Raw genomic sequence first — 20841 nt, forward strand, 5'->3', positions numbered from 1 at the left:
CCCTGTGCTCAGAGAAAATTTGATCTATTAGAGACACAGTCTGCTTATGGTGTTCCTGATCATTCCTTCTGAATTTCTAAACTGCTATGTTGCAGTTCTTACTCTTGGGCATGATAAGTAAGGTGCTATCTGGTGCATAGAGACCAAAGACCCTGATGAGCAGGAGACTGTTGAGATGGGGATCTGTGTGTCATCCTGGATCCTGAACATGTGCACAGCCTGGCAGATCTTCAACCCTAGTGCAGGCAGGGAGCTAAGAGACAAAAAGGGGTGCTTTTGCTGTGGTACATACCTGGCATACATAAAATACCACATAAATTATCATCTCCTTTGAAAGGATAGATGCTGACAGCCTGTACTAAAGAAAATGATTTACCTGAGTAGATAACAGTAACTGCCTCACAGAGAGCTGAGCTGTACAGGTCCAGGTCTGAGATACTGCAGCTGTAATAGAGGGATGAAAATGCATGAGGTATGTTAATTGAGCAATAAATGAAATGTATGATTAAATGAAGAGGTAACCTTTCTAAGTTAATGTATGTTATGCATTATGCCTTTGGGCTTTTCTACACTAGAAAATAAGCTAAAGTAAGGTCATGTTGGGTTCAGTTAACTCTGACCAAAGATGACTGCTTTGCTAGTATAGTTGTGCTGCATCATTTTATGTCTCAAATGAGCAGGTCAAGGGATAGCCTTGACTCCCTGCAGACTCAGAGTGATCACAGAAACAGTTTTCTATCACCTGTGCTTCTGCCTTACCCACTGCCTGGCATACCACTGCAATCTGTCCATTGTGACAGGCATCAGGCACTTGGGTGAAGTACATGACTGTGAGCAAGCACAACAGCAGGTGATTAATTCACACTCCTGAGATTCTTCCCAGAAGAATTGGGTCATAGCTGGGAAATATGTAGGGAAACCCCCAGTCTGTTTCACCCTGCTGATGCTCAAAAAGTTTGTGAACATTGGCAGCTGTGAAGCTATTCATATGTCCAAAATCTACAGTACTGAAGAACAGGGGACTGGCTGAGAACGTTATTTCCCCTCTTGATGAAGATCTGATATTATGGGTAGAATGAATATATTTTTGGCAGACAGTTGCCTGATGCCTTTATGAGTCCACCTTTGATTTCTTTCTGTCTCTGTAAGGAATTTTTGATGTTTGCTGTTTGGATTTAATTAGGGTGATGCAATGTGCTTAAATGGACCACTCACAGCATGTCTTGTTCTCCCTTCTGCTACTGAGGTCCTCTGTAACTCTATGGATTACGTGTGCTTTCCCGTGCCTGAATGGGAAACTGCTGAGATCCCCTGAATATTGCTGGTATAAGTTCAGGCTGCCCTCCTCTTGTCTGATCAGCTATCTATAGGTACTGTTGTACTTGTTCCTACAGAGTCTGCCATTTGCCTTAGTGCATGGGTAAGTCAGTGAATTCCAGCTATTTCCGTTCCCACATTTGGACACTGCAGCTCATCTTATGTTTGGCATTTCTTATTCTGCCTAAGTGTATGTGCTCACATGCTTCACAGGCACTCTGTGATAAGACTGAGGAGGATTAAAGTAACTCAATCTGCAAATCCAGTTGTGATGCCGAGGAATAGCCAAGCCAGATAAGCATAGCAGTCTCCACGGCTCTGTGATATAAAGCAGACATCCTTTGTAGTAGGTTTAAAAAGACATTGGCAGTGAGGTGGTAGGGCCACAGCTTCATGCAGATAAATACTCATATCTTGCAACTCTACAAAGACTTGTACATGATCTCTCTCCTTCAAGAATCACAATTACATTCACTCTTCAATGCCTCTGCTGTGTTCCAGATCCTGGTATTCCTTTTAGCCTTGCCAGGAGCAGACCCACTTGGAAGAAGCTGGGCAGCCTAGTGGAGTTCAGAGCACCTGGAATGTGGTGAATGCAGAGTTCACCGACTTCTTCTGACTGCTGTGTCTCAGATTTAAGCTGCACCAAGGTCAGTCAGGGGAGCTCAGAAGAAAAAGATCAGACTGAAGGCAGTAAAAATTATTTGGGAGCTGTCCTTTGAGTATATATAAGGACTTTTTAATTTACAGCCAGTAAGTGGAGCTAAAGCTCCATGAGAGGTTATTTCTTTAAAAAACGTATGGTTAGAAATTGTTGATGGAACCTTTTTCTCCCCATTTCCTTGTATTTATTTAGTCCTTTTGTTGCACATAAACAGTCACACTGCTGGGAGCTCACGGTGTGAGCTCTTAACTTTTCTATTTCATTCCTTGAGTCATAGACAGAACACAGGATCTTTGCTGCATTGATCTGTGCAGTTAGCTCTTTCCCATGTTATTTGTTTGTTTTGCAATAGCTCTTCTCCTTGCTAGTTTCACACACAAATTTCCCCTGTCAGTTAAACACAAAATAATTGCATTTTTGTATATGTGAGTAGTCATGTTTGCAAGGGGACTTTCATACTCTAATTAATCTAATTAAATTAATTTTCTCAGTGGCAATACTGTGTCCAAGCTTTTGGGGAAAGCTGTCCTTTGGCTACATTGTTAGTCAGTATCATAGTTCATGTACAATATCTAAGTTTGTATCTAGAATTTTGAGTTGAGTTACTTTAGTGCCTCTGTGCTTCCTCTCATAATGAAAAAAATTTTGCAATTGCACTTATTGGTCTCCATTTTTGCCTGGTCTGAATCACTTTATGGTTTTATTCATCTTGCCTCCTGTTTATAAATATTAGCTCCTCATTTGAAAGATTTAGGCAGGAAAATACTTAGACTTATGTGTACCTTTAAGTATGGGATCTGTACAATAGATTCCAATGTGACTAGTTATAAAACCAAAAGTTAGGAATGTGATTGAGTGCTTCCCTGGATCAAGGTCATTAATACTTCACCTTGAGTTAAATGACTAAGAACCCAGTTCAACAGTGGACAACCAGAGACTCAGGCAGTTTTGTACTGCTTATTTTCTCCATATCCACTAGCAATAATACAAGTCCTTTGTTGAATAAATGCAGTCCTTTTTTTTTTTTTTTTTTTTTCTAACCTGGGCTATTGCTTGAAGCCATAAAATGTATTTTATTTAGCTCAGCTCAATCTCTACCGATTTTGACAAACTCTTATTTCACTACTGCCATGGTTGGCCATTTAACTTCAGTTCTTGGCCTGTGTTCTGGGAAAAGAATGATCACAGAATAGCCAGATCTATCATGTGTATTTGCAGCAATTCACATCTGATATTAGCAGACCCACAGTCCATTGGATCTGCCTTTTAATTTATTAAATCTGTAAAATGAGCACCAACTATCCTGCAAAATTTCAGTGTGATCCTTTAAGCATATTTTGGTGATACGGGGTGGGAAGGAGAGATCTGTAGAGTGCTGAAGAAGAGAATTTCTGGCACTTAGTTTTTCCTGAAAGTTGAGTAATACAGCCAGTTGTTGCAGACATTCTGAATCTTTTCTTCTGGGTCCCTTTCCACAGATAGTGGGAAGATATTTCAAAATCATTACATGAACACATGCACACTTGCTTGTATCCCTAAAATCTCTCTGATATGAGCAAACATTTTTGGCATTAGGGTAACACTAGAGCAAGCACCACAGCTGTTTGAGATGTGAGGGGATGGAAAAGAGAACTGGCATTGCAGGGTGAGGTTCTGCCAAAGGCATTTTTACATGAGAATATTTTTCTGCCCATAAAAATGCTGTATTAAATCAAGTGAGATCTTGCCTATCCCTGCTGTGTGCTTCATCCACAGCTGTGCCTGTAGCAACATAGACAAAGGATGTGTGGGGGCATCTATTCCTTCGCCATTCACTGGCCAGGGCCCCACAGTGACAACTGGACAAGCCCAGTGGAGATGGCAGCAGTTTCAGGAATACCTTGCCAGAGTCAACAGAAGAATAGGCATAGTTTTAGAAGGCCCAGCTTGATGAGGCTGTCTGAAGAAATAGGCTTTCAGGATAATCAAGTCAAATTATGAGGTGTTTTAGAAACACTAAAGTGGTAGTATAAAAACATTTGGGTCTGAAATCTTTGTAGGCTGATCAGAAAGCATAATTTTATTTTGAGAATTAAAAAAATTCCTTTTTTTCTTTCTCATCCATTTCTGGAGACTGGGGGAACCAAAATTATTTAGGGGTTAGTTTTCATGAAAGGATGGAATTATGTCAGGTATGACACTTAAAAGTTTGCTTTAGCTTCTTGACAGAGGTTTAAGGTCATGTCTATGCTTTTAATGCTTTCTGCCTTCCTGATATGCTGCATTTTCCCCTGGAAATTTCTAATACAAGCACTGGCTATGAACAATTGCTTTAAAATTTGTTTTGACTTGTTCAGTACACCATTTAAGCCCTCAAACAAAACCTTTTTTTTCTTAAGCCAGTTTTATCTTCTTGAAAATGACTGTGCATTTAAGCTTTTTCCAATGAGAAAAGATGATTGGGGCATCATCTGATTGTCACTTCCATCACAGTTTTGTGCACTCAAAGCACTTGAAATACTCTGCCAGCTCTGAATTGGCCCTTCTATTGTGTTTAATGGCTGTTTGGGCAGGCATCAAAACTACTTCTTAAGCTGCTGCTCCCACACCATGAACCTTTGTCCCTTTTCACACCATTTCACCTAAATCCAAGAAAATGGCTGATAGCTACAAAGCGTGAGACAAGTGCAACTTGTACTCATAACAAGTGAGCATCTGTAGATAGTGGCAGGAAAAATGTCACCAGCCTTCAATGACTGGCATTCCTTCTGCCAGGATGAGCCACTCACAGCCAAAATAACTTGCTACCCTGACAAGCTCAGGTTGTGCTTTTGCAAATGCTGAGCCTACAGCTGATCATTTGCTCTCAGCCTGATCTTGGACACTAGCAGCCTAGGACTGGGGAATTACAGCACTCTTGCACTCACCCAGTGAGAAAATAATATGCAGTAGCAAAGTTACAAAGCTGCTAGAATCTGGCAGAACCTGGTCAGAAGAGTTGGACATAACATGATGGTTCTAAGGATGAGGCCAAGGGCATGAGGATTTCTATCTCCGACCTGCTGCAGGCTGAAAGGCAGCTCAACATCTAGGCCCACACTACTGGATGGAAAGAAGATGCTTATAATAAATTCCAATTTTGAAAGACAACCTCTTATTATTTTTAACGTGCTGTCAGTACAACACAAAACTCTTTACACAGCCAGACAATGTACTACCTTTTTTCCTCTATGAAAAAGGACTCAGTTGCCCCAGGACATGCAGAGGCATAATTATTACCTGCTATTTCTATGGTAAGAATTTGTAGACTCCTAAGATGCCAGGCCATTTTCTGCCTGCTGCTCTATGAACACAATGACACACTACAGAGATGGTACAAAGGAAAATCTCAGAGAAACAGGAAGTTCCAATCCTACCCAGCAGTAACATTCAGAGTGTGTACCCTCCAAGCTAAATTTCAGTCAAACAACATTATCCTGTGCTTGAAGAGGCACCTCTTCAAGCAGGACAAGAGAGTAATGATTTCATGGATTGGGTCTAGGTCCTATGGAACAGATTGACATGCTTGAGGGATTGTCATTCTCACAGGAGATCTATCCTTGCCTCCACAGAAATCAGTGAGAACTTGCTTTTCAGCTCACATTCTTGGGTAGCATCTTCTGAGAAAACTTCACACAAAACAGGAATAACATTAAGACTGAATTCTCCTAACCAAAAACCAGTAAATGTTGTATTATTAAAGGTTATGTTTTTATACTAGCTCAGGGGCCTAGGTAGCACTCAGGCCCAAACAAGTGGATTTGCACACTGTGTTGTGTTTGCTCACCTTTTCACTCTAGGTCATTGCACCATCTGGTCAATATAACTAGGACAGCTTGGATAACGGGGTCTTAACCTGCACAAGAAACGTAGATGTGACCAAACTTGCCCTTGAAATCTTAGCTGTCCTTTTATGTCTCACAGTGTGTGCTTTCATGATGCAGCAGCAGTACCTTTCCGTATGGAGCCTCATTGACAGCACAGCATGGGCCATGCTTGTGCACTGAGTCTGGCTTACACAGGACGTGAAATCATTTCATGTAAGATGCCTTTGTTGTGTGTTGGAGATGTTAAGCAATGTGCAGCCAATAAGACAAGGACTGTCAGGAAGAAAAGCAAATTCTTGTCACTTGGCAGCTGCCTGACATATTACAGACTGTATGTTATGCTCGCTTCTCCTTTTCTTTATCTATTGTGAAAAAAAATCTTTGTAGGAGATTTCTATTAGGAAGTTGGCAAGTCATTTAAAGCTTTTTTTAAAACACAGCATGTGTGTGTTTCTCATTTTCTGGGTGCCTAGCTTCTAGCTTATTTTGGCCTCAAGCCATTGAACATGTTGAGGATAGAGACCAAGACTAAGAACTTAATTTCACATCCTCTGGGAAGCTCATGTACAGAGCTGAAGACTGGTAGGTGCATTTGCTATAACCCCTGTAGCTGAACTAATGTGCTGTAGCTTTCTTCACAAGCTGGATTTTCCTATGAAGCACTGTGAGAGCTTGCCATTGAAAACTGAGGAACCCAACTCATGCACAGCATTGACCAAATGGGCTTTTATATCAGCAGCCTTGGGTGCTGCACCAGAACTGCCAGCTCTATGGGCTGTGCACTCTGCCAGTTGGCCTAACTTGCTTGAATCCAACTTCAAGCACCTGTTTTTCATCCACGAACTTTGGCTGAATGCAGAGAAAAGAAACAGAGCTGCTCCTCTGGTTATCACTGACAATGACTGAGTGTGTAGTCTAAACTCTCCTTGAGCAAATGAAGAAGCATGATGGATACTTCCAAAAATGTACTGCACTGCTCTTTAGAGCTATATCTAGCTTTTCTTTGTCTTTGGAGAGAAGAAGAAGAAACCTGACAGCCCATTTTAGTGTGAGTGAATGGGGGAGGAACTAATCTCAATCATATACAGTATTTTTGCATTTAGGTGAAATTAAATGTGCATTATGCATAGATGCTTATGAATTACATGGACTATTTGCCACAGGCATGATTAAGCTGCTCTGGCCAACTTTTCAGCCATCTATTCAAATACACTTCTTTAGCAAGAGGGCAAGTACCATCCATGTCCCTGGACAGTTAATATTTCTGTGGTTAATTTCTCTTCATCCCAAGAACTAAGCACCTCTGTGTAGAGTAGTGAATGTGCCTTCTATAATCTTTGGTACTGCCAGCGATAAGATGGGTTTAATTTCCATGGTGTTTCACTTGAGATTTTGATCACAACCAGCCGCTGGGTGCTTCTCTGTGTATCATATTGTCACTCCAGGCTGTTCAGAGGCCAGTATTTCAAGGCCATAGCTGCTGATCCCACTCTAGTCTATCCCTTATAAGCAGCTGAAGCATCTCTTTTGCTGTTTTTTGAAACATAATCTGAACTATTGGTTTTAATCATTAGGAGCAGAAGCAGCTGGTACACAGAGAGTCCCCACATTATCTACCCAGGAAGCAGAAGTCAATATCAAGTTTACCTAAATCGGAAAGAGAAGATGAGCCAAAATGCGCAATTGCCTTAGATATTTTGTTGGGTTTTTTCCTATGAATTACTGTGGAATACAAAGGAAAAAGCCAATGAAGGAGAGGTTTTTTTCTGTAAGGGGCAGGGCAGGGGGCAATCCTGACTCTACTATGGTAAGAGCTCCCAGTTGAGATAAATGGTGCTACTGTTGTGGCACCAAGCTTTATCTTGGTTTCTTGGCTGTAACATGAAAGTGAGTCTGGATCTGTCTCTGAAGTTTTATGTTCTGCATTTGGCCACAAGTTGTTGGCACCTAGTCCAGTGCTGCATTGTGCAGGGGCTCATAGCTCTGACTTATTTGTCCATCTCTGGTTCAAAGTTGAGCATTGAAGGTAATAATCAACATGTTCAATTTTCTGCCATTCTGTCAAAAATATGGAAGTTTTAAGGTGCATCATATTGGGGAAGCAGAAGGGCACTAAATATTTAATACCAAAAAGTTAAATATTATCATAAATATAATTTAATATAAATGGCTTTCAGCAAATTCTTATCCATATTTCATTATTGAAATGGGTGTCTGGCTTCTAATGTTTGCATGCAATTAACTTTAATGGGTGCAGCACATTACTTCCAATCCTTTGTCCCTCAGAGACCCTGGCCCTATCAAGAAAAGAAAATAGCAGGACATCAAACGTCAGTGACAGTGAGGGTGATGCAGTGTCCTGTGTATAAATCTGAAAATGACAAGTTAATAGGCTATTGATAGTTCCTGAAGTGTATCGAGACTAATTATTCTGTGTATCTGGGGGTAAATGAGAAATGGCAGGAACTCCATAAGGTAAAGATATCCAAAAATATGAACATGCATTAGCAATATATAAAGCTTCATTTTCTCGTGTCTTTGTAAAATGTGAGCCGAAGTCACTTTAAATAGGTGGTAGTCTTCCCACCGAATTGACAGGATTTAGAAGAGGTCTTCAGTGAACTTTGGATGTGTATCAGGGACATCATAACAAATTTTGCTTGAGTGAGGTCAAAGAAAAGTTCTATCATCCTCCAAACACTTTCATGCTCACTAAGATCTCCTGTGAAGGGCAAGGCTGCACGATGAAGCAGACTCTATGTTCTGCAAGTGATCTAAAGTGCAGAAATTGGTGGATGTTCACAAATGTCCCTCTAGATTGCATGAAGATGTGTAAGGTGTCTGATGACCTCTGAAATAACAGCAGAGATTTTTAAAACTAAACAAATATGTCTCAGGCCATTAAACTGGACAGAAGAGAGGTCTGGCAATTTGATTCCAGAAGGAATTTCTGAAATAGTAAAAGTGAAAAAAATAGGTGGTGCAAAACACATTCTAACACTAAAACTGATTTCATTGTGGGCTTCTGGGGATGAAACTCTCCAGCTTTAATTAGCATCAAACTTAACTGTCTTCTATTTCAAACCTGAATATTAATTAGTGATGCCCTTGGGGTAATCAACCCTTGTGGATCTCTGAGAAAAATGAACTGATTAGTAGATTGACCTTGAGAGTTCCAATGGAAGATGATGAAAATACAGATTGTTCAACTGTGCTGTACTGTAAGCCTAACTTAGTGTAAACTAGTGAATTGGAAGGCCAAAGGAAGAAGGTGAAACACTTAATGAGGAGGTTAGTTACAAAAGATGCCATTCATTTTTCCACTTAAAAATGCAAACTCTTATTGCTTTGCATTCAAGCCATGAATGGAAGTTCATCTTGAAGTACTTTCAGAAGACTTTAATTGTATGAATCCTTAAAAAAGTTCCCTGAAACATATCTCAATCATTTCAAGTTTAATTTTTGCTGCTTCGCAGCAAGCAGTTGATGTTTTCAGGAAATGGAAATTTTGGAAAAAAATTGAGGGATACCTAGTGAAGGACACCACCATATCTGGAGTCAAGAAAATCTGCCTGTAGCTCTCTCATCATGCTGTGGATTCTTTGTTGGAGTCTTCTTCTCCCTTTGTCAATAGCTGTGTAAAACTGGACAAATTAAATGTGTCTCCTTTCCTTTTCTGAGTAGGAATGAAGAATGAAAATATCCATTGTCCACGATACCTTGTGATCTGTTGACCTGAGATGCTCAGAATGCAGAGAAAAACTTCAAAAAGTTTATATCCCTTCTTAGCCTTTTGCATTAAATTTTGCTGCTTCTCCTTGCTAAAGCCTCTTTCTTATGTAACAGTTTATCCTCGAATAACTGTGTTATGCCATTTCCAACTTTCTTGTCCTCCAAGTACATCTTACAAAATGGAACACCTCCTCTGTCTTTGTTGTGCCTTTCAACATCCTGAAGCCTCAGCTAAGAATTCCACTGCATAGGCACATGACCCAAAGTTGCCATTCAAATGTGCTTTTCAGTTTTGATTTCCCAAAAGTGATCAGAAGATGTGAAAGTGTCATTATTGCAAAGCCGTAGGTTTGTATTTCAAAGCACATTTGAAGCTAGATAAGCTGTAAAAAGTACTTTAGGCAATGAAAGAATCTCAGGCTTACACGGTAAAATAGAAAAGATAAGTAGTGATGTGCTCTTGGCACATAGTTAGGTGGTCTGGACTTTTGTTTTATTGTTACTGTGGGTAAAATCAGATAACATGATGATGTGCATTCCCTAATAGAAATTTCTTATATAGGACATATAGTGATACTGAAGGGTAGATAAGAGAATTCTAACCTCTGTAAAACTCATTGATGTCATCTTACCCCTAAGAACAAGTCAAACAAAAGGCATCTATTTATGGCACTTTGAGAAAATTTGGTGCCAGTTGAAGGTGCTAGCTTTTCTTGATATCCTTGAAGACTCACTTGCAGTTTGTCACTTCAGGTATAATGGAGCTTGAAGCAGTCAGAGGAAGTAGCCTGCTAAGGTGCCTCCTGAAGGATATGGGCTATTTGCACCACCTTCCTCCTTCAGAAGAAGTCTCCAATGTAAGAGCCTCCAGAGGAATTGTCTAGTGTCAGCTTTCTGTCATGATTCAGTGAAAATATATGTGTTCAGACTGAGGCTTGTTAACAGTAAGAACAGGAATGTCTGCTGCTGAATGAACCAGGAGTCAAACCTCAGAGAAGACTACATGATGGTCAGATTGTGGTGTAGCATGAAGAACTGGGAAGAGTTTTAGATAGATGCAGGAGGTGGATCAGGAATCAGAACAAGAGGGGCCATGGCATAGGCCACATCCCATTATTGACTTTGTAAAGACAGAGAGGCCCAGAGAGTGGGAGCTGGGCTGTAGGTGGTGGCTGCTGTAAAGGATAAGAGTGAATGATTCCCCACCAATAGTCTGTGGGTCTATCAGTTTAGATGCAAAATCTTGCCTAGTCAGGACTCTTCCATCTGTGTTTTGTTCTAGCTCTCCTTGGACCAATTTCCCGGGACCACATTTTCTCTATAAGTGATGCTTCAGAAAGAGTGATCCTTGTGCAGCAAAGACTGCCTGGGTAAAGTGCAAATTAACTGAAATTGACACCTCTGTTGCCATAGCTAAGCTATTTTTGGTAACCAATGTAGTTTTTTTTCAGCCAGCTAAGTTTTGTATGCTACATTGAATTCAGCAGAGTACAAATATACCTGCCATATAATTAGAACTAGATTTGGAATATCAGAATGCATTGAACATTCTGGGATGGTGATTTTAGTCCTTTGTACCACTGAATGTCTGCCAAATTTAAACTTAATGTTAGACCATTCCATTACATAGTGTTAACAAAGTCAGAAATAATCTAAATAAACTGGGTAAGAGACTGTAATTAACATTATGTAGACTGAATTTTAAATTTTCTCTCCTTCTCAATGTTATACATCTTCCTGCTCTGCTTGTAACTGTTTTCAGAGAGAAGTTGCATTTTTTTTTCTGTGTGTGACATTCATACAGGGACTCCAAACTCACTGGAATACCTCACAGAAGCACTGAAGGTCTATTGGCTTATAAAGAAACACAACACTTTTGGACCCAGACATCCTGACTGCTAAAGCTGGCAGCACTCTGAGAGGGATGTGGTGCCTGGAGCATGGGAAGCAGCTGTGAAGAGATGTGTAGAACAGTGGGGGGTGGCTGTGTGGAGCCAAGTTGTGGAGGAGCACAGTTCTGCTAATCGATTGACTAGTGTGTGTCTGAGTAAAATTTAAGGAAGAAAGACTTAGGAACTGCAGAAAAATGAAAAACTATTTAATTCTTGCTAACATCTAACAGCTAACGTTGCTGTGTCTACTTATTTCAGCCAGCATTTTATAATTTTTTAATTCAGAAATAGATTTGTGTTTTGCTAAAAATCTGGAGCAAGTTAGGTGGAAGCCCAAATGACTTTCTCATAAAGTGCTGGATCCTTTAATTCCTTCATGGCAGAGGTCCTGATTACTACATACTATGGCAGTAGCTACTGTGAAATTTGCTTGTGGTTAGCTGTAGTTGAAGTAAAGCCATTTGTTTCAAGTATGCTGACAAGCATCTACATTTACAATGGATTTGTAAAATCTGGACCTTGGTCTAAGAAGCATCAAAGATCAGAGGGCCTTGGAAATCCTACAGCAGGTCCCAGCAGCAGGCTGGGCTCAATGATGGGGCAGTGGTAGGGGCTCAGTGTCATCAGGCAATTAGTGCAGGGTGAGGCTTTTCCATGGTGACCTGTGGATCAACACTTCCTTCTGTGCACCTAGTGCAGGAATATAATTTCTTACCACTCTTTTTATGGTCCAGAACTATCTTCCATTCTGGTGCTCTTAAAAGCCATAGTCACTTTTAGGATACTGGATCTCTGCCTGGTCTGGTCTTTCTAAAATTTCCTCTTCATATAAAGCTTTGACCCATAGGATCTCAATATCCTTTAGGTTGTTGTGTTTTATTTTTCTATTTATTTATATGCCTTTGGGTTTTTTAGAATTTTTAATTTTTTTTTTATTTTTTCCCCTGGAGGAAGTAGGAGATAGGGAGAAAAAAAAAAATCTACCTTTGATCAGAAGTGTTGTCAAACTAATTTTTGCCACAAATTGCTGGCAAACTACTAAGTTTTGATTGCTCTGTTGTTTTGTTAAGGCAGTGGTGGTACTCCACTTAAGATAGATGCATTAGGAAAAATGCATCTAGCCATCATGTTCCAACCACAAATAAAAGTCCTAATATGCTTCAAGGCTCCTGGATTTAAAACAGCATCCAGGACAACACAGGTGGGCAGACTGGCTGTTTCTGCGCTGTCTTCTGTCAGGTTAACAGTTAGTTAATTGGTGCTGCTAATTACAATGTTCATTAAGCAATCCCAGGTGGCAGGTTTGCCCTTCCCATCCATATCACTGAAACATTCTGAATAGGATTTCATGCACAAGTGGACGTAATGGCACTTTCTGTCTCTCTTGCACACAGACATGGTAGCGTGAGTGATATTCACCCTCCCATGTCACGTACTTCAGCTTCACTTGGGATTACTACCTGGCCTCATTTCAAAGAGAAGAATGGCATTGTTTTGTTACAGAAATGCTGCACTGTTTTGGTTGTTAACTTCTACATGCTTTGCCCAGTAGAATAAAGATGTTTGGTTTCGTGAGAATTATGCCATTAATAATACATATGACTTACAAAGAAACAGAGATTTACATGTCCAGAGTATTGTACAAACAGTAATGCATAATAATTTGTATAGTAATAATCTCAGAAATAAGAGCCAGGAAGGATGCATTAGGCTCCAGTAACCAGTTCTTTCCATTCTGCTTTCTGGGTGGCTGCAACTACTTCTTTAAAGCAAATCATCTGAGTTCCATTCCATGTTGTTGCTGGGGTACCCCACTGACTCCTGCTTCTCTAGACACCAATTAACATTTCTGGAGTTCTGGGATTATGGTGCACTCTTGTCTCATCTTCTCCCCAAGAAAGCAAAATACATCAGGCTTTTTCTCCAAGATTCTGCTCTGTACTTCTACCTAATCAATAACTTTGCTCATATTTCAGGTAAAAATCCCCTGCTTTCTCTATGCTTTTATCTCTCCAGGTCTTTTTTTTCTCATCTCTTCTGCTTTAACTTCAAGGTAATGCAGTACATTGGTTTGAAGCACTGGCTGTAACAGGTAATGTGGATTGTATTTCTGACTCAGTTATTTTGAGATGAAAGAAAGGAATAAGGTGTCCCTAATTCAGAGTCCTAGATCATTGAAAGTTGCAATTGTCAGCTAAAAGACACTGTGTACATACAGAGTGCTGCTGTAGGCACTCATACAGCTCCTCTATATGGCGCTCTCTATATTTGATTTTCTTCTGTTAGCATGATTTGTTTGATTCTCTAGATGTTCTTCAGTCTGTAAAGCCTTTTGTGATGCATTAACCTGAATGATGCTGCATGAACTTCATGATGATTCTAATAAAATTGTGGAAATGCACTACATGATCCAGCCTGTGGGACACAGACACTATTAATTTCCTTTCTGATGCAGAGGAAAAGACCATGTGTGTTTTCCAAGCACTTTGTGCACTTTTCTCTCTTTCTGAGGCCCATGTTTCTTATCTCAGTGAAATATCCACGCCATAATGGTGAACACTGTGCAGACAAATTTCCTTTTGAATACATTGCAGAAAGGAATTTAACAAAGCCTCTCAGATGATGCCTAGAGGAAACTGTGCAAAAAGCTATTCTATTTGAAGGTGTTATACAAATTCTCTGGCAAATGTATCATATGAATGCTTCTATAGGTAATTTTGGAAGGGTAACCAAAATGCAATCCTACATAAAGCTAGGAGGATAATCAAAACCTGAAATGTTTTTACTCTTTCATTCCTTAAACAATGGTTTTGCTCTTTTTCCGGCTTTTATGGAAACTGCAGGAAAGCCCTTGAGAAAGTCCCATCAGAACAAGATGCTTATTCTTGCCAATTTTAATGTTTTCTTCATAAGGCATTGACTAGAACAATTAATTTAGGGTTTCAGTGTACTCCCTGGACCATTACAGAGAGGTCTGCCCATGGGCAGTTGAAAATAATTGCTGCATGGAATAAGTTTTTGGCCTTGGTGTGTGGTTCAGCTCTAAGGAACCAAACATTTTGAGTTGAGCTGGTGGATAGTGCAGGCCCTGCTCTGTGCTGAGCTCTGAATCACTTGAGGCACTAAAAGTTCACAGTGCATTGACTTCAAGGAGAGACTGAGGTCTGGCCAGGACATCTTGTCTTGATGAAAGGACACTTTTTCTGGCCAGTGTTTCAAAGTCCTTTTCTCCCCCATGCAGTTTTCCTTTTAATTTTTTTTCCCCCTTAGTGTTTCGGATGCACTTTCATTTCTCTTTTAGCAGATTTTTAATTATCCTGGTGCCATACTGAGATGTGGCTGAGATGAATACTCTAGCTGGTTTTGAGTCACATCTGCAGATCTTGTAGGTATAATCTCTATGGTAACTGACCCATGTTGGATAGAAGAAAAAATGCCGAGGACTAAAGGTTAATTGCTGTTTTGTTGATACATGTTTTATGCAACTCCAGTGTTGCAAATTAGCTATCCAATTAGAATATGGATATTAAAAGATCGAGCATCTTTTTTGTTTCTTGCGCACCTGCAGAACTACTTGAAACACAGTAGAAATACTTTAGAAATAACGATTTCTTTTTATACAATCTTGTGCAGGGAGGGATTCTATCTCAGTCAACTCTTTTTTAAAAGGGGGAAGGAAGGTATTTGTCACTGCAGAGGGAAACCTTTTTCTTCATATTATAGAAAAGATCTACCTGTCGTTCTTCCCCTGTCCAGAAGAAGAATAGCTTTGTGTGGTCATTGTTCTATCAGGACACCTAGAGAAAAAGCACAAGGAGAAAGCAAATAACTAAACAAATCAACAGATGAAATTTCTCTCATGTCACCCATGACAAGCTAATGTTCTGTACAAGTTTTTGGAAATCCTTTTGCTCTTCAATGTGTACACAGTGGTCCTCAAATGAAATAGCTCAGGTCTTAAAAAATATACTGTCAAAGTGTCTGGTTTCTCTTTCAGGGGATTTCTTAGATTCATTTAAGAAAGTAAAACATTAATTCAATTTAAGAAATGAAAGGCTTGCTGACTAGTTTTTTCTCCTTACAGTATTTTCTGTCCCTGTGAAAAGGCTTAAAAAGTACACTACTGTGTACTTTCTAAGTAAGGGTTAAGGGTTAACTATGTCACTTGAAAGAATACTGGTTTAAAAAAAAATTCTTCTTACTTTTCATGGGCAAATGTTAGAGACTTCATTCCTATATGAATGTGTAGAGAGTCAGGTGTATCTGTGGTGAAATATTTAACCTGATTTACTGAAATACGGAGAAAACTGATAATTATGGATTATAGTCAGTTAAAAGATGGGACTGCCTAATATGAATTATCATTTTAATTTCTCAAGTGTGTGCTTTTGGGTTGTGCTGCTCATGAAAATACTCTTTCATCTTTTTTAGTATGTCCATCTTTTTCATTAGGCTGTTTGAGACTGCTATTTTTGGCTTTCCATGAATCCAGTAAAACCTGCTTAGAAAAACTTGTATCTTTTTTGCACTTACGCTCACCAAAGTGACTCTCATGGGGCACACAATTGTTATCCTTCTACATGAGCATGGAAATTTCTAGTAACTTGTCATTATTTTATTCATTCTGTAGGAAGAAATGTTTCTGCATAACCTTTTTTGAAATTAAAATTCTTCCAACAGTTCTTAATGGACTCTGGGGAAGTCTCTCTTCTCATAGATCTTAGCAGAGTGAATTAATCTGTGTTCAAACAAAATTAGAGATGTAATTACTATAACCTTTAAGAAAATAATTATGTTCCTAACACAATCATCCATGTTTTGGGGACCATATTGCAAAGTCTTGTGGCTCCTGTTGCAGACTGACTCCTTTTCCTCATACTCCCTAACAGAATAGAAAAATTAGACTTTTGAGTCTCTTGAGTGCAAGCCCGTGACCTGTGGGTTCACAGTGAAACATTTGGTATTTCTGGCTCTGCATTTCTTACTGTTTTGGGAATTGCAACTCAGAACCTGTGAATGATATTCTGAGTGTAGGAAATCTGCTTAAATTGAATGAAGAAAAAGTTTCTAGGGATGCTCAGGTCTAATACTTTTCTAAACAGTAAAATATTTGCCATTTGTTTATGTCAGTAAAATGAGAAATATTATGACACATCAGATGCTTGGAAAATATTATCTTTCACCATACATTTCTGAAAAATGTGATAAAATGTCCTAGAGGTCTAGATGTATTGCCTTTCTGTATTTCTAAATTAAATCTCATCATCTGACAAATACAAAAAATGTTTTGGTTTAAAACTAAGTCCTAAATCTTCAAGGCTGCCTGCATGCTACTAACCAGAAAAACTCAACTTTTTGAGTAAAGCGGTATTATTAATGATCTATGTGCCAGCTTCCTCACAAACATCTAAGTCCTGCATGATTATCAAAAATAAAGAGAAAGAAATGGTTTCAGTCTGCAGAATCAGCAAAATGCTACATATTGATGTTAGAAACCAAATGGAAATGATGGCAAACTTGATTTGTGTACAATGAATATTCATCATGGCATTTAAATAATGTTGGAAAATGCCATCAGTATAAAAATTCAAGTCTAAAAAATGCAACATGGAATAAGTTTTAGCAACACTCAAATCCTTTCTATTTTTGATATCTCACTGTGCTGGTACCCAGTGTTTACTCAAATAAATCTGTATACAGGACTAGCTGTGATTTTTAGAAACAGCTCAATCTTATCTATATGGTGTTAGCAAACACATAAAGTACATAGGTACTTGCAATCAGAAGATATTACATGGGTAAAATGCTTGGGTACTGTGTTATGATGACAAGATGCTACATCAGAAGCAGTAATATAAATTTGAACACACAGGAATCAACCAGACAAATAATAGGATAGGAGACCCAGTTATGTAGCAAACAGGAACCTAGCAGCTATCCCTTGGGCACTCTCTGCTGTCTGATCCACTGGGCTGGAGAGTCACTGGGCTCCTTGAATTGAGATCCACACAGAACCTGGACTCTCCTGCAAGCTAAGTCTGTATGGTTTCAGAAAAACTGAACACAATTCATTTTTGTCCCATAAACTCTTTTACTGGGTTAAAGAAATATACATTAGTAAGAAGACTCACATCCATGTTTGCTCTCCTTCTGGGATCTATACCAAACCTGTTAAAGTCAGAAGGAGTTTGATGGGTTCCTCTGCTAATCAGGCAACAGGTAAAGCTCATTTTGAAGACACTAGAAAGAGAATATCTAAACTTTTGAAGAAAAATATAACTGCTTGATCAAATTCTAGTAGAAATTATTACAAGATACCACTCACTGCCTTGAGCAGTCATGTAACTTGTACGTGTCATTTAAGAGCTGCCTACCAAGATGAAGCTAATTATGCGGCTGGGTGTGTCTTTGGAGATCTTTTAGGATGACAGACATCATAAAAACCAAAGTTGAAAATGAAAATGTCCAGCAGGACCACTGTAAAGAATGAAATTAAATGTCTTTTTATAGGTAGACGTTCTTGAGTCAAGTAGGTGATTTCACCTCTGTACCTTATCACTAGTTGCTAGCTGAACACGAACTGCTGCCCAGTTGTTATGTAGGATGCATATCAGGCTGACTGCTTGCCTAAGGGTCTGAACACAGATGAAAGAGAAAGGCAGGTTTTTCTGTACACACTGGCTGTTTCTCTGTTGTGGAGGAAATGCCTAGTATGTTTTGAGTGTGACAGCTGCCTCCCATAAATAAACATCCACTGACAAATGCTAAAGAAATTAGCCATATGAGCCTGTTCTACTTTATTAAGAGCTTCAGGGAAGAACCTTAAAGTTATTGTAAAGATGAAAGAGGAGTGCGTTATGTATCCTGGTCACAGTCTCTGAGCTGGTGGTGTACATTATTGAAGCATTCTGTAAAGAAGCATAAATTCTCATAATTTAATAAAGAAATTATTTTGTTGCTAGTGCATATTCTATAAGGTGGGGTCAAGTACACACCTCCTAACTTCTGTGACTTGAAAATAAAGAGAGGCGAGGTACTAAGGTAGAAGATATCTGTTTCCCTCTGTGCTTTCTTTCAGATTTTTCTTGATGTTATGGCTCTGTTTTTATTTTATGATGAAATCTGTCTTTGCCCCAGGGTTTATCAGTAGTAATGCATTTCCATAGTACTTTAAGGCTATGAACACAATAAGCATTAAAACATGGCTTAAAACATGAAGTAATAAAGTGTCAGGATGATGATGTATTAGAGGCAAGTGAGACTCAGGGATATCTTGGGGCCATGAAGTGATGGTTCCTGAAGTTTTCCTTAAGCTTATCAGAAAATCTTGTATGACCAAGGTAGGAGCAGCACTGTCCATACCAGGAACTTTGGTTGCCCAGCTAAGGAGGGGGACAAGAGATATTCAGTCACCCGCAGAGAGCCTTAGAACATTATTTGACTTAATCATAGAACAAGAGGAATAATACCACTGTTACTGGACTTTGAAAAATCTACAGTAGTTACCGTCTTGAATTATGGCCAGGATGGAGGTTGACTAAAGTCAATGATCTTGTGATCCTATAAAGGTCTGTTGTGGTCCTAAGTTAGGTCCATTGAGTTCTCTGTGCCAGCATCTCTGTCTGAGTGGGAAGCCTCTAAGAGCTTGCAAACTCTCAATTTTGCAATACTCAGAACTACCCAAAAGCTAATGGTGGGGTCTGGGCTGATACCCACTCCTTGAGGCTCAACCCTTGAATATTGAGAAATTCAAAGGCATTCAACATGAGTACTTCTCTGAACCTGAGGGGAACTTTTAACTTTTATGCCTTAGTACGTTTACATATGAACATCTTTGTGTCTTTGGGTGTTTGTGTGTGAATCAATTTAGGCTCCCTGTGCAACATATACTGTATGTTGCTGTCTTAAACTATAGTTAAGTCCCTGTTGAAACTGTAGTAAATTCTATTGAAAGATTTTATAAACATCAAAGTAAATGATAAAGTGCTGCTAAATCCTTTCAATATATGCCATTGTCCAAGTCTGAGACTAGGATTGGGCCTAGCCACACCTAATCTTGAATAGGAGTTTGGAAAGTAAGGGGGCCAACTCTGACCCTTGTGCCTCAATGGGAGGGTCTCCCTTACCTCTTTGTGTCCTTACCCTTTAGCATCTATAGTCTCTGTGTAAACCATTCAGAATTGACTGTAATATTTTTTCCTTTGTATGTTTCATCCACGTTGTAGCAATAGAGTGAATCTTGCCATCAAACTTTGTCACACTTTCTTAAATTTGTATTAAACCTGCTTTTGTAAATATCTTTGATGATGATTCTCTAAGTGACCTAAACCACTCTTTTCATGACAGTCATAATTTTCCCAATTCCTAATTATTTTCCTGATCTTGATAACAAGAATATGCTGTGTGTTTCTGGCTATGCTCATTAACTGTCCCATGTTGTGACAGGATTCAGGATGAGAAGAATAATGTTCTATCTTTATTGATTGATACTCTCAATTTCTTTGGCTATAGATCTTTGCCACATGCTGTCAATATGCAGCCTCATAGTAGCAGCAGAATTGCATATGAATATGTAATATGAGGAAAATTCTTGAGCTTTTCAAGAGCTGTCTGAGCACAACCCTGCTCTGAGCAGTTGGTTGGACTGGAGAGCTCCAGAGATCCCTTTGAACCTGAACTACTATATCAGTCTATATTTCTAAGACAGATTCACAATTTACAGGAGTTAGTAAGCTTTTCTTCAGAAACTATCCAAATGTATGCCTAAGTCTGAAGTAAGTGTGAGGGACTTTGAAGTTTAGTGTATTACTAACCATAGGTCTGCATCACAGCATGTCATGTGGCCAACTGCTTCATTTTCTCACGTCCTTAAGTGTAAAATTGGGCAGAATGGCTAAGGTAAATTCAGGAAATAGGGACATCAAAGCTCACATTTTAAGAGTGTGGCATTTGCAACAGGAAGCATCACTGCAATCACAAGGAAATTGAAGGAGGTTTCACTGGCAGCTTTGTTAATTCAGCAGTTTGACAGGCAATCACCAGCAGTGAAAATATAATCTGCCAGGAGGTATGTGAGTGACAGCCCTTGTTTCACGGTGAAACCTCAGACCACAGGGAAAGTCTTATACTTGGGCCTAGAGTACAGCTGATGGCATAAGATGAAGGACCTCTTGGAAAAGGCTTCATCATCACAGTTTTCTCATATGAATCATTCTGCTTAACTTTGGTGCTGGGTAACCCCAAACACTTAGTTTAGCAGAGGCTGACACAGCACCTGGTGCCCTGATTTCTTTTCAGGGAAGATGGAGAAAGGACTGGTATAGACATGGGTGATTTACTTCTCACAAGGTGCTGTGGTCTCTTGCATAAATACAACAACATATGCATTTGT

At 39.3% G+C, this 20841-nt stretch overlaps 1 long non-coding RNA gene across 1 annotated transcript in view; it reads right to left on the reverse strand.

The window, feature by feature from the left end:
* Window positions 1-423: 423 nt before the first annotated feature.
* Window positions 424-20841, reverse strand: part of LOC141729253 (uncharacterized) — a 148684-nt gene continuing 128266 nt past the window's right edge. Inside the window, exons 3-4 of the long non-coding RNA XR_012580640.1 lie at window positions 15185-15247; window positions 424-444 (exon numbers count right to left, since the gene is read on the reverse strand). This is a non-coding gene — a long non-coding RNA (uncharacterized LOC141729253). The remainder of the gene's footprint in view (window positions 445-15184; window positions 15248-20841) is intronic.

The sequence above is a fragment of the Zonotrichia albicollis genome, chromosome 6 (assembly GCF_047830755.1).
Source record: "Zonotrichia albicollis isolate bZonAlb1 chromosome 6, bZonAlb1.hap1, whole genome shotgun sequence".
Lineage (NCBI taxonomy): Eukaryota > Metazoa > Chordata > Aves > Passeriformes > Passerellidae > Zonotrichia > Zonotrichia albicollis.